The sequence below is a fragment of the Rutilus rutilus genome, assembly GCF_951802725.1.
Source record: "Rutilus rutilus genome assembly, chromosome: 5".
Lineage (NCBI taxonomy): Eukaryota > Metazoa > Chordata > Actinopteri > Cypriniformes > Leuciscidae > Rutilus > Rutilus rutilus.
Window position 1 is genome coordinate 37,342,718 of NC_140213.1, and position 14,713 is coordinate 37,357,430.

Consider the following 14,713-nt stretch of genomic DNA (forward strand, 5'->3'; position numbering starts at 1 on the left):
TAATACGAGTGACTAATGCTTACTCGAATCTCTAGCTCTCTGTGCCTTTAGTTATGTGGTGCATCTTACAAGGTTAGCCTGTTGAACAAGGCTCTGTCATTGCCGTAAGGCAGAATTTTACCTTTAAGGTCAGTCGAAGACACAGAGGCCTTTGAAATTCTATCAGCAGAGAGTGTAATGAGGAAGAGAGGCATGAGAAATGATTCATGTGCGAGCGAGCCTCTCACAGGCGCCTCTTAGCAGTTAGCACTTTGACCCAGATTATAGCACCAACCCAAACCTCAAAGGGGAGCTCTGGAGATGGACCTCAGCGATATAACTTTCCTGTGACCAGTATAATGAGCACAAATACACAGTACAATCTTTCTTATTCTTTTGTTCAATATTATCATTTACTTTTACCCGCTTCCACTTTCTTCCTTGTCTTCCTCGCTTCGCTTCCATTTTCCTCAAGCACACTCAAACAAAACTGCACTGTTTCTCCTTTCCCTTAAACATAACAGATCCTGGCCACTAAAAACAGTATGTGTGTGGTTAGTGCCATGTGGACCTCTGAAATGAGAATTGGAGTTTTTAGTCCAGCATTCCAATTCCAGTGTATGTTTGCATGGCTATTTTTATTAAAGCTCACCTTCTTTTTGGACCATTAGATAACAAATCCACAGTAAACACCACAGGTTTCATGAAGGCTGCAGATACGAAGATGAACCTTTCATTTAGCTGATTGCTCGGAAAAGGCCAGCTCAATTATAGTTCTGTCATACCAACTCTCTAAGTGTTTGGCATGGTAATGGATATGACAATGTTGATATGTTTGGTCTTGGCAAAAAAGATCTGCCACTCTGCTGTTGCTGCTGCAGAGCAAGTGTGGGACTTGCTACTGCCAATACACACACAACGCTTCTGTGAGCAACTAAGACATGCTGCTGCTGTACAATAGTATACATGAATTACCAGTAGCAGATCTATACAGGTGGAGCTGGGGAAGGTGGTGGGTTTATGAAAGCACACTGCAACCGCTACAGCAAATCCTGACCAAGTTGCTAACATTGCTAAGCTACGTAATATGCTATCAGTTTCTGATGCAGAAAAGTTAGTTCATGCATTCATGACCTCGAGACTAGATTACTGTAATGCTTTATTAGCTGGTTGTCCTGCATCCTCAATAAACAAGCTACAGTTAGTCCAAAATGCCGCCGCTAGAGTTCTTACTAGATCAAGAAAATATGATCATATAACACCGATTTTATCATCACTGCATTGGTTACCTATAAAGTTCCGTATTAATTACAAGGTATTGCTACTGACTTATAAAGCCCTAAACGGCTTAGCTCCAGTCTATTTAACGGATCTTTTATCGCACTATAATCCATCGCGCACTTTAAGATCACTAAATTCAAGGCTTTTGGTCATACCTAGGATATCCAGATCCACCAAAGGAGGGAGAGCATTTTCACATTTAGCCCCAAAACTCTCCTGATAGTGTTCGTTGCTCAGACTCGCTCTCCCAGTTTAAAACTAGATTAAAGTCGCATCTCTTCAGCCAGGCATTCATATAATATTTTTAATCTTACAGTTCAAATTACAATCCGGCCTCTAGTTAATAAACGCCAGAGGAGAACTGGCCCCCGACTGAGCCTGGGTTCTCCCAAGGTTTTTTTTTTCTCCATTGGGTCACCTGATGGAGTTTTAGGACACCATTAGGTCACTTGATGGAGTTTTTCGGTTCCTTGCCACTGTTGCCTTTGGCTTGCTCAGTTGGGGATATTCTGGGAATATTTAATTTGATTTTATCAATCAATAAATTCCACTAGAAACAAACCTTGTTGTATTATTTTAATTTAATACTGTGAAGCTGCTTTGATACAATCTGTATTGTGAAAAGCGCTATACAAATATACTTGACGACTTGACTTGACCAAGTATTTCAAGGTTGAGCAGCGAGCTCATTGGCTACTGATATAGCAGGAACCAATCAGCTGTACCCTATAGAGAATGATGTGATTGCAAGTAAGATTGAGTTACGGAACTATCAGCTTGTGCCATCTGTTTCATTACAGAACTTTGTATATCATCATTTCAAGTGCATTTCAAATCATATATGTACAAAAGTGGTGACATTTATCCATTTCTAATTTTTTCATCCATTCCGGCTGATTTCTCACATGAATGTACCCATATTACATGCCACACTTTAGCACCCCAGTGAAAATAAAAACTAACGGAAATTATCATTCAAACCTAAGAGGATTACATGCTTTCTTTTCTGCTTTTTTTTTTCCACAGGGAGATAGGCTACATCTTGACATCACAAGGTGCTTGATCCGTTGGCTCCAAAGGGAGAATGACTGTGAAAGCCAAACCATTGTGCAAAACTCCCCTCCCTCTCCATTTATGAGAGAGGAATGGTGGGACAGCACTCTTTCCTAAAAGCTCTGTAAAGAGCCAAGGTGACCGCTGGGTCACAAGTGAGAAATGGGAAAATGGCTGTGGGGTGTGCGTCCAGTAGCAGATAACATGAGAAAGCACTATCTCCTCTCAGCACATTTTTTGCGAAGAAGAAAATCCAAAGCATTCGAAACCAAAACTGTTTCTTGCTCTCTGTCTCTCTCTCTGAAATGATGGACAGTTCATTGTTTATTTATTACAATAGATACTGTGCATCAGAATCAAAAGAAATGCTCTAAAGGGGCTCAACAATGCTGTTTCCTCTTTGGCACGATTCATTTGCAAAAAGGAAGGTCTAAGTAGACCCTCTTGAAAATGTTAATTTACAAGCTTAAAAAAAAAAAGTCAAAAGCAAATATGTGCCATGTGTACGCAGCCAACATTCTCATGACATTTATAGATGTAATACACATCAGAGTAAAAAAAAAAAAGACCATTAGCCTGGAAAATGTGTAAACATTAAATGGAACTGTAACATGAATAATGTACAGTTAATATACAGTTATTGTAAAATAAACCCTGACACTGTCAGGAAATAAGTTTACAACAGGATAAACACAAGCAGGTGAGTACTGACCCCAGACACAGAGCGGGGTTACTATATAAATATGCGAACAAGAAAAATATTGATTTCATTTATGGATCAATGGCTGCAGTACCTGTATGTGAAAAAAATCTTCCAGTCCAATACAACGTACAAAACAATCAGCCTAGCAAAAGACAAATACGTCAATATTACAGTAATATCAATACTGATGTTTTCTGAGGGGATTTCAATATAATCAATGACTGAGATGCAGTTATTTGCATATGTATGCTACCAGAAATACGAAAGTGCTTTCAGTTTGATTCAACGGTGAGTATTTGGAAATATCAGACTGCTGGGTCCTGCATTTGACCAATCAGAATCGCAAGAGTTTTAGAATAATCGAACTGTGATTGACTAAGCATAAATCAATAAAGGACACACAATCACATTCTGCTGCTGTGTGAACGCTCGATAGTTCAACTGTATAAAAGAGCTGTGTTTTTACATAACTACAATTATGTGTTATGTTGCTTGCAGGTAAAATCTATGATGGCTGAAGTCATTAGCATAAAGTGACTAATTAAACTGAAATTAGCATAAATCTGGACACAAATGAATAGGTAAAGTTCTTATTAGCTCAGGAAGCTTTTTCAGCTGCTGAACCAAATGAACTGGTAAGAAAAACATGTTCACATCACAGTGGGAATTAATTTAGTATTCATTCTCTACATACCTGAATTATGACCTTGCTTTATGCAACATAATTTATTCATACTAATCCATTACTTTTCATTATTTACATAACATTTGTCTCAATAACTTATTTGAAAGAACATTGATGGTTTTCATTTAATTTCATTTTAATTGTGTGAGTGATGGAAATAAAAGGAAATTAGAATATAGGATTCTAATTAGGATATATTGCACCAACTGCAACATACAATTTTCCACTCCTGTAGAAATATAAATTTGATCTCCTTCAGCTTAGAGAGATGTTCATATGGAGTCAAATGAGGCTCTAAGCCATTTGTAACGCAATCAGTCCTTAATTAACGAGCACAACTCTGTTCACTGACATTTATGCTTGTAGCTGTGCGGAATAACTTTCTGACCTCCACACAATAGTTCAGCCATTTACAGTTAAATTCCCCAATCACACTTTTAAAATGAACAGTCACATCACAACCTTACACAAAAAGTCACGCTCATTACAAGGCAAGACCATCATTAATCGCTAGTTTGGTCTTAAGACAACTTTTCGACTCCAGTATAAATGGTCCAAAACAATGCGGCAGCTCATTTTTTACTTATTTCTGCAGGGGAAGGCTAAAATAAATGTAACAAAACTCCAGGATAGCTTGTGCATTTGCAGGGAACTAATCTAACCAGAAAGGTAAGTAAACCACAATTTTAACCTTTAAAAGCGTTGCCTTTAAATTTGCTCATATAATGATTAAAAACAATCAATCAATGTTTGATATATGCATATATTGCTGTTGTGTGAATTGTAACACTGCAAGTTTCTTGAAAAAAAGAGAGAAAAGAATAAACAAACATTTCAGAATAAACCTGCTGCTGCCTCTTCTTTTGGCTTGCAGTCTCTCTGTCGGCTTTGAAGTTTCCCAGCAAGCCTGAGGTAAAATAAAACGGCAAACTTTTTTTCTTACTTTACAAAGGTAAACTTTCAGCAGTTTCAAACCAGAGGAAGAGCTCACACTTGGCATCTTTCTGATGTTTAGCACACGCAGCACATGTTCCCCGGTTGCTCTAAGAATCAATTTGGTGCATAGTCTTCCAGCCTTTCAGAACTGCTCTTCCACATGGTGGAATAGAAGAACAATGGCCTGTTCTATTGTGAGCACAACAGAATATTGAATCAGATAGCTGTAAAAGCAAAGGTTCTTTCATTATTGATGATAACAGAAAAGAATTGGAAGGAGGAGATAACCGCTTGTATTTAGACACTCTCATGAACACAATACACATTCACTCCTTTCTTTATGATTCTTCCTCTCTAGCTCTCATTTCACTGTTCTTTTATATTGTACATGTTCATATCCTTCAAGTTGCCATTGTCTTGACTCTTGTAGCATTTTTATTTTAGGCTACTGTGATATTAGACTACATAGCCTATAATAAAATATAATGACCTTCAAACCTGAACCAAACATATTTTTATTCAAAGATCAACAGTCTGTCATTAGTCTTTAGTCTGCCACAAAAAATCAAATGTCATTGTGAAAAAAACAAAAAAAACAATGACTGTTGTAACAGTGCGTAAATCAGACCTTTCGCTAATAAGCCTTATGCCAAAAATATTATTACAACTAAATTGTCGGTCATTAAATAAGAAAACTATATAATTGTGCAGGACGACTCAACCTCCACAGACAGTTTTAATGTTTTATCAGACAATAACTATTCAAGATTTTGCTTTAGTATAATTTTCGGGACAATTAGGGCCGGATTCGGGAATCGGGACAACAGCTTAGATTTCGGGACTGTCCCGAATGACGGACACACGCTCTGTGTGATTTGCCTAGGAGCGGAGTACCCACGTTCAGCCCTCGAGGGTGTTGGATGTGCGCACTGTGATAAATTCTCATTGAAGAAGCTCCCGACTGGCTCTCTTCACGAGTGAAGGGAGCCAAGCATCTGAACCCTGCGGCTCTGGCTCCATATCTCCATATCAGTGCGCAGGCTAAGATCCTGGGGTTCTCATGGGTTCGATGGGTTTTGAGGGTGACTACCTTGCTTCTCCTTCTGGCTCTGTGGTTCTAGTGTCTGATTCGGGAGCCCGCCCAGCGAGTTCTCCCAATATGGACGAGGACATGCTGCTCACCACCAGTTCAGATGAACTAGATGTGGAGTCAGTTGAGACAGATGTTTCAAAAATGCTCCACACAGCAAAGCTCTGCGTATGATGAGCTTTTGGACCTTATGACTTGTGCAACCGGAACCACGAGATCGCAAGTGGCCGTTTGGATGAGCGATACCTATGAGGTCACAAGTGTCCGGATCCAGTGAGCCTTCCTTTTCTCTCGGATACGCACACTAAGGTGGCAGGCTCTTGAAGACATCTATATTCTGCTTGGGTGACGAATGCCGCCTCGATTTATTCAAACGTAGAGGGCCCTGCGAGCAGGGGAATGGGAAGATACCTTGGGTTGAAGGGATCTCAGCGACCTATCTCTCCTCAGGGATATTCTCATCATTAAAGGCTGCCGTTATTCTATTGAAGCCATGTCAAACGACATCAATGCTGGTTGGGAGAGCATATGCAGCGGCAGGACAGGCTGGTGGTACTTTGATGGCTGTATTGCAAGCCTACCAGCAGACCTATTGAAAGACCTGGATCAGGGCAAGGGATTATCCCCGAAGCGGTGGCAGAGCTGCGTATGGCCACAGATCTAGCCCTCTGTGCCACCAAGCAGGCAGCCTGCTTAATTTGTCGTCTAAGAGTGTGACAAGACCATCCTCGATGCCCCTGTCTCGCCCTCTGGACTTTTCAGCATTCGCAGCCCAAAAGAGCTGAGGTTAGTTGCTAACTGGACAGTATTAGGCACCCCTCCACTAGAGGTGGTGAATGTAACACCGGGTACTCCTGGGACGTGTCCCCATAGCATCATTCAACGCAGCGTGGAGTTCCCTCGTAAGGGAACCGGGGTTACATACGTAATCTAGATGATTCTCACATTTCTCTGTTGTGATCTTGGTCCACTCTCCTTCCAGTCTCCTTCCATAATGGTGACTTAATGTTTTATTATGTGACTTTTAGTTAAGCACTTGGCTCTCGAATTTGGTTGAATTATTTCTCTTTCAGCAATTGTTGAAAAAAGTGCATGCTATCACTATTGACTACAATATTTAATGGAATTCATGCTGGTTTATGCTCTATTGTTCAGCAGGGGTATCCAATTTTAATTGTTCTTTTTCAAATGTCTCACAAGTTTTTTATACTGTGCTTCAGAATATTTTTAAAATATTATATTAATGCTTAAAGAGTCTTGAAATGTTGTTCTCTGATTGATGAAAAAAAGAGAGAACATGTGAACGCATGCTATTATAGGTCGTAACTCTTCATAAGAGCAAGGAAATATTCTTTTTCAAGATATGTCCCCTTTAAATATCCCAGAATAACAACCTGCACTGGCTCTGTCTTGAGGCAAAGCCCACCATAGTTCAGGATGGAAGTTAAGGAGGCCCAGACTTCAGGGAGCAGAAGCAGAGCTCCTGTATTACACATTCTGCTTGTACCCTCACAGCAGCCCAGATCCACCGTTGGCTAATATCCCACAATTTCCAAGCTTCCTGAAAATGAATATGCATTACAGTTGCAGTGAATCCATTTGCACGGCAGAATAATAATGAAGAAAAAGTGCTCTCAAAAATGCAATTAATCTTATGTAAAACGCCTGCTCAATGCCTCTAATTAGATGCCATTTTAATAACTGCGTATGTTGTACAAGAAAGACAGTTTAGCAAAGGTGGTAAACACCATTGTTCATTTGTTTGATGACATAAAAGCAAAAGTAAATAGAATGTTGTTTACTGGAATATAACCAATCACCTTGTCTGAAATAAACCCTCTAGAAAAGTACTGCACATGCTAAAATCTACACAAAATGAGACAAATTGCTAGCAACAATACTTGACTAACACTATCAAACAGATGACATATGCATTCAGAAAAAAACAAATGTAAATAAAGATAGAAATGCATTTCAAACGAGAAAATGGATTCGCATGTTTGGCATTCAGGCTATGCTGTACAGCAAGATGAACATGGATTTGTGGGAGTAGACGCTTTTGGCAAAGGATTACACTGAGCCTGCAGAATTAACCAAACACATCACCAATAGAAACACCAGTCCATGTTCTCGAAGCATGGTGTCATCATGTTTGTGATATCCAATTGTAGGTGAAAACAGGGTCCTCCCACGACCGGCTCTGGGCTGATAACATCTTCCAACGTTATTATACTATTACAGGTCACAGACTGGGTCGACAACTAAGGATTTTCAGAAAAGGTTACTGATTCTTCAGGCTAAGATGTGTACTGTTCTGTGCTACAGAAAATGCTTGATGTACTGATAGTGCCTCTCTGGTAGACTGTCAATCAACATGCCTTCTCAAAAGGTAGGTAGTAGGTAGGTAGTAGAATGTAAAGGAATATTACATATTCAGTACAAATTAAGCCCAATTGACAGCATTGGTGGCATAATGTTGATTACAGATAACTTGATTACAGAAAAACACCACAGACACAGTACAATCACCATGGGAAAGTATCATAGTAAAACAAGCAGCTGTGAAAAATAATATAATCCGATGTTTTGCCAGATGAAAGTTTATCTATGTATCATCTTTTTACTCTTTTAATTACTTTTATAACTGTATCATCTCATAACATTATAACTGTTTTAATTTTCCTTACCTTTATTTTATGATTATTTTAATTAATTTCTGTATAAAGCACTTTGAATTACTATAGTGTATGAAATGTGCTATATAAATAAACGTGCCTTGCAGCAAAAATGATTTTCAACCTTTTCTTTTAAAAAAAGAAGCAAAATCTGTGAAACAGTAAGGCACTAATTATGGAAAAACAGTATGAGGGTTAACATATTAATTTAAACAGCTTTACAGCTCAAACAATATGAAAGTTAATTTTTTATTTTTTTTGTGGTAATCAACAGTACGTCACAAGTACTGTCACACTGACAACGTGAACCTGAATATTTCGATGCATATTTATTTGCCATATTAACCTTCTGATGGTGTTCACTAGAATGGACAAAACTTTAAATGCCAATTTTAAGTATGCAGGCTGTAAAGTATGCATCTAAACCACCATGGATTATGGTTTTCAACCTTTAATAATTTGTATAAAGATAATTTATTATACTGTTGTTTTAGAAGTATATAAATATATAAAGTTGATAATTACACTTTTACTGAGGCAATTTATTAAGAGTGACATGCTGAATGGCTACAATTATGAGACAGTTAAAATATATGGTCAGTTATCTGGAGCGTGTAAAACAAATTGCGATTGCAGGCGAAAACAAATCTGCCTGTTGTGTAGTGGAGTGCCAGTTTCCAGCGTTCAGCATGTTTATTTATTTATGGGCTTAAAGAAAGAAGGTCTTGGCACAGGCCGGACACTGGGCCACTGCGGTTGTCCTCAACGCTCAATCACTGGACGATGAGGAGAGAGGTAGGCCAGCACATTAATGATGCATGGGGACCAGTACGTTCAGTTTAAAGTTCTCCATGCTCTGTGCAGGCCCACTGAAATATGCATGAGCTACACCACATGTGCAGGCTGCAGCACGTCAAGTTACTTTCCACCTTGACGGAGGTTGCAGCGGCTCACGGCACGCTTGCAGCAAAGCAACCGCAGGCTCTTCTGAAAAAGGATGCTTGAGTCGTAAGTTGTCCATTATAATAGACCGGTTTCTGCATGTATGTGTTCATCGTGTAGATTTCTTGAGTGTTTTATAGCTTGTTTTTGTCATAAAATAGATTTATAAGGTAAGAAACAATACTTTTCATAGTAAAATGCACCCTGTTGAGATAATATATGTTCTATCCATATAGATGCTTTGTGAAGATTTTGCAACTTTAATAAAATTGGCAGAATTTGTCAACATATCATTAAAACAAAAAAGTTAGCTTTATTTCTAACAGATTTAAAGGGGGGAAAAACAAGGATGTTCAAAGTAGCTTGTTATGCTGGCTTGTTAGTTATAATGAGTTGTTTGTTCATGGACTGGCCTCTAGACAAAGTTGTTTGGTCTGCTGGATTTCCTTGAAAGTCAACATGAAACCCAAATCGACCCTGTTTACTTGCTTTCTTTTTGCATTGTCTTATTTTGAACAATTCATTGCTGCAAGGTTTTCCAAATAAGTTTAAAATGAAATAACTCTTACCTTTAAACTACTACGTTATCACTTACAGGTTGTGCGGGCAATTAGATAATGTAGTAACACTTTATTTTGATGGTCCCCTTTAGACATTAGGTTGACTATAAGTAACATAACACCTACATGTCAACTTACTCTCATTAGAGTATTAGTATGCCGTCTGCTTAATATCTGCTAAGACTTTATTGCGATGGTCCCCTTTAGACATTCTACTGACTATAAGTAACTTTGCAAGTACATGCCAATTTGTTCTACTAACCCTAATCCTACCACCAATACTCCAATATTGAGAGTTAGTTGACATGTACTGTAGGTACAACATTACTTATACTCAATTAAAAAAAGGGACCATCAAATTAAAGTGTAACCGATAATGTTAATCAACAGCCAAACAGCTATGCTTTATCAAACTAGAACAAACCTGGCTCCATTCTGGTGTAAAATACCTACATTTTATCCAATCAACTGCAGATGGATAAAATTCATACTTTTTTTCACATTAAATACCCAGTTTCACTTTGAACACTCCATATTACAGAAGTAGAATGGGTTAAAATCAGGGCTTCATATTGACTTTTAAGTATCTACAACAACTACAAAAGCAAAATGAGGAGGTGCAGAGACTACATTAACAAATCTAAGGCTAAAAACACTAAATCTAACTTCTAAAATTACTGTCAAGTGTTAACTACGTAACTGCAGTCAGCTGTAGCCTCACCTATGAATGAACTTCCAAGTATTGTGCTGTGTTGCTATTTCTACCGCACAGGTCTAACAGCGATCTCCAACATGTCAGGATCCGTTATCACTTCGTGGCGCGCAATGCCAACGAGCTCTCCGTGCAGCAGGGTGAGGTGCTGGAGGTACGGATGACCCTCTGTGAGGAGGTGGAGGAGGATGGGGAACAGGGCAGAATAGGTCTGAGGTACAGCGTGTGGGAGGATAGAAGGAGAGAAAACACGACTACAGCTCATGCAGAGATCAGCGTCTAGAAGACTCTGTAGGCCGATGTTTGAACATAAATGATAAAAAACAAAAACATAAAAAGTTTGTGGGAAACCTGAGGAAAACTAGATTGAACGTAATATACTTATAACATATAGGGCCCTATTTTAACAATCTAAGCGCATGGTCTAAAGCGCACGGCACAAGTGCAGTTAGGGCGTGTCCGAATCCACTTTTGCTAGTTAACCGATGGAAGAAAAAAAACGTGCAAAAAAACAATCAGAGTAATTTCCTGTTCCAGTTGCGCTCGCACCATGGCAGATGTGCTATTGACATGGTAGAATTTGCAAGCGGAAAGACTGAACTCGTCTCCAGAGAGCAAACGGATCTGCAAGTGCACAAGGTTAAAGCGCGCGAGCAGACCATCTACGGGACAAGCCGGATTCCACCATACCATTATGTACACAATAGTAATATTTTACATTATAAATATAATCCTTTTATTTTTAATATTTGATATGTTTGTGTGCTGCTACGTGTCCCTCTGTGTGTAATAGGCAGAGAACCCGCCTATAGGCGCACATTACTAACGCACTCTTTAAAATAATAATAATAATACTGCGCCATTGACTTAAGACCAGGTTTCAGTTGGTCAATGGTGCAGTCTATTTCAGTTGCCTCAAAATAGCAACACACCAACAATGCGCCTGAACACAGCTCGTTTTCAGATTAGCATTTGCTATTTAAACAACCTGGCGCAGGACGTGAAAATGATACCTCTGTCAGGCTGAAACTAGCACAAAAACAATTAAATTGCGCCAGGTGTACGATAGGGCCCAAAGACACATGAATCTAGTTTTGCCTACTTTATAATGCATAAAATGAGATCTTATGCAACTGCACATTATTGGAACACAAGTAAACCCATGCAAATGCACAATACCCACAACAATCCAGCATGTAGGAAGGCGTCCTTTCAACCTGTCACTTTCAGATGTCTGCAGTTTCCCTCAGAACAGCCTCCAACCCTGAGGAACTCTATTTACATGAGAACTACTGAAGTGATCAAGAAGGATTACCCCCGATTGGCTAATCCATCTGGAAACACGGATAATCGTGTTTCTAGACATGCCCGGCCTGAGCCTGGTATCACTGGGATTTAATTCTAGGATCCCAATGGTAGGATGCATCAGTGGGACACAGTATGACACAACCGCTTCACCAAAACCTTTTAGCTAAAATTAAACAACATGTTGAAGGAACAAGGAACAGACTCAAAAATAGATTTGTCACAGAAAAAAAAAATTGATCCATGCACAGTCATGCAATTAATAATACTAGACTCTCATGTTCTTCTAGGCCTTGGAAAACAATAAACAGTGGTGGCTGCTGAGGAACCGCAGCGGTCAGTCAGGCTACGTGCCGTGTAATGTGCTAGAAGAGGTCAAACCAGGAGAGCCACAGTACAACCGTGCTGCTCTCTTCAACAGCCAGGTTAGCTTGCAGCCTAAGCTACTTCACTGTCAAAATGTTCACCCACCATTCTGGTTCATAATCTGAATTCTACAAGGCACATTTCATGAATATGTTACATATTCTTTAGTGTCTTATTACTTTTTGTTTAAGCATTAGAGTCCCATATCATGTTTTTTGTAGTGAAAACGGTCACGCTTTACTATAAGGTCTCATTTGTTAACGTTAGTTAATACATTAGCTAACATGAACTATCAGTGAGCAATATGTGTTAAAACTATTGTTCATTGTTTGTTCATGTTGCATTGTCAAGTTCATAGTGCATTAACTAATGTTAAACAGGTATTTTGATTTAAAAAATGTGTAATTAACTGCTTAAATTAACATTAACTAAGATCATTTAATGCTGTAGAAGTATTGTTCATTGTTAGTTCATGTTAACTAATGTAGTTAACTAATGCTAACAAAAGAAACTATTATAAAGTGTTACTGTGAAAACTATTAGATAAATTAGATGAACTGATGTCAGGTAATTTTGGCTTGTCCCATTTTTTTTTTACCAAAAAATGTATTACATTTTTGTATGTTTACTGTGAGAATTTTACATTGAAGCTTTAAACTGTATTTAGACAAGTCATAAAATGTGTTAACAGGGCTGAAAAACTTGCACACGTCATAGAAAATAAATAGAAATAGGCTAATATAATATATCAGACCATTTCCTGAAGGTTAAGCACTTCCTTTTACCGATCACTTGTGGAAAAATGGAAAAATACTTTTTTTGTACCTTATACGTGGAAAGTGCACACATATATTCTCCTACTTTACATGGCAGGCATTGACTCTTTCTTTTTCTGCCCCTCTGTTTTCCCCATCTACAGCCTGTGAATCCTTACAAAGGTACCTCTGCTGGCCCTGTAAATCACGTAGAGGTTTTGGAGATGAATAAATCCTCCCGGGATAAAGATAGTACGTACCTCTTATCTGCTTGCTGTATTTGCTGTGAGATGGAGAGTGGGGAGAGTCTGCCAAAAAAAAAGCAAATGCAGAGAAGTGGGAAATGAATTTGGTGTGAGAGTGCTCTTATGTACATAGATTGCAGATTCCCACCAGAGCCCATTGCTCCTGTCTTGGGCAATCTTATTCACTGTGTCTCTGTCCCAGTGCTTGTTTCTCTATCTCTCGCTTCTTCTGCCTATCTCTCTAGACCGCAACCAACAGAAGGAGGTAAATGATGAACTGCTGAAGAGGATAACTGACAACAAGGCCCAGCCACCAGCTCGAAACTTTCGGGTGGAGCGCTCAAGTTCATCCGTGCCCATCACGTATGAATCCCAGCCCTTTGAGGTCAATGCTTGGCTCAACGCAAAGGGATTCTCCAGACCGTGAGTGACACGTGAGCTGCGACATGTGACACTTCAGATGATTTATTGGTTTTGTAACCTAGTGGTTAAACATAATGGGCTGTTAACTGAGGTTGCAAGTTCAAACCCCGCAAGTGATGAACCATGTAACCTTGAGCAAGGTATTTACCCTCAGGTTGCTCCATGGGGACTATGATAAAGATATACTGTAAATACACATAATAATATGTAAACCTTATTGAGAATGTTATAGGGGGGTCATACTAAAATCTGGCAAGCATCTATTTTAAATAAAAATATACTTCTACCACGGTGTTAACGTAAACTACGACAGGCAAATAGTTCATTGAATAAAGTGCAGTCTTAAATGAGCCTAATTTACAGAAGGAGGCGTGCTTGTGCTGATAAGAAACACAGTGACTTCATTTCAATATTCAAGCCACTATTTCAGCTCACTTAGTGCCTGGAAACAGTAACAAATAGGTTGTGCAACTGTTTAGTAATTTGCCCCATATTTTCAAAGTATATGTAGCAATTTATCTCAAAAGATCAAATAAAATTGGATTCCTCGTGATATGACTCCTTTAAAAAACATGATGAATATGATGTAATCTTCTCTCCGCATTCCAGGGTGGTGGAATGTCTGGGTATTCTGAGCGGGGCTCAACTATTTTCTCTCAGTAAGGATGAGCTGAAAGCCGTGTGCGGGGACGAGGGTTCCCGTGTCTTCAGTCAGCTCAGTGTGCAGAAAGCTCAATTAGAGGTCTGTCACAGAGCAATATCACTTATGTTAATCTGAATTTGTGCAGATTAAACGTTCAAATGCAGTGCAAAATGGAGCTTGAAAGCCTTTCTTTCTCTCAGAGGGGTCGTGGGGATACAGAGCTACAGGAGATCATGAGGCGAAGACAACAGGAGGTGGAAGGCTCAACCTGGGACTGATTATAGTCAATCAAGCCGTCACTCATGGCCTTATTTCATCACATTTTCTTCAGTACTCTTGTTCACCCTACAATCAACAGCC

General features: G+C 39.1%; 1 protein-coding gene across 2 annotated transcripts in view; it reads right to left on the reverse strand.

Annotated features, from left to right (window-relative positions):
• Positions 1 to 14,713, reverse strand: part of mgat4c (mgat4 family member C) — a 105,645-nt gene that overhangs the window by 11,036 nt on the left and 79,896 nt on the right. Inside the window, exon 4 of one of the 2 annotated variants that reach the window (XM_084409812.1) lies at positions 13,303 to 13,350. The exons of the other annotated variant lie outside the window; for it this stretch is intronic. The gene's annotated coding sequence lies outside the window, so the exon portion shown is untranslated. The remainder of the gene's footprint in view (positions 1 to 13,302; positions 13,351 to 14,713) is intronic. 2 annotated transcript variants of the gene reach the window in all.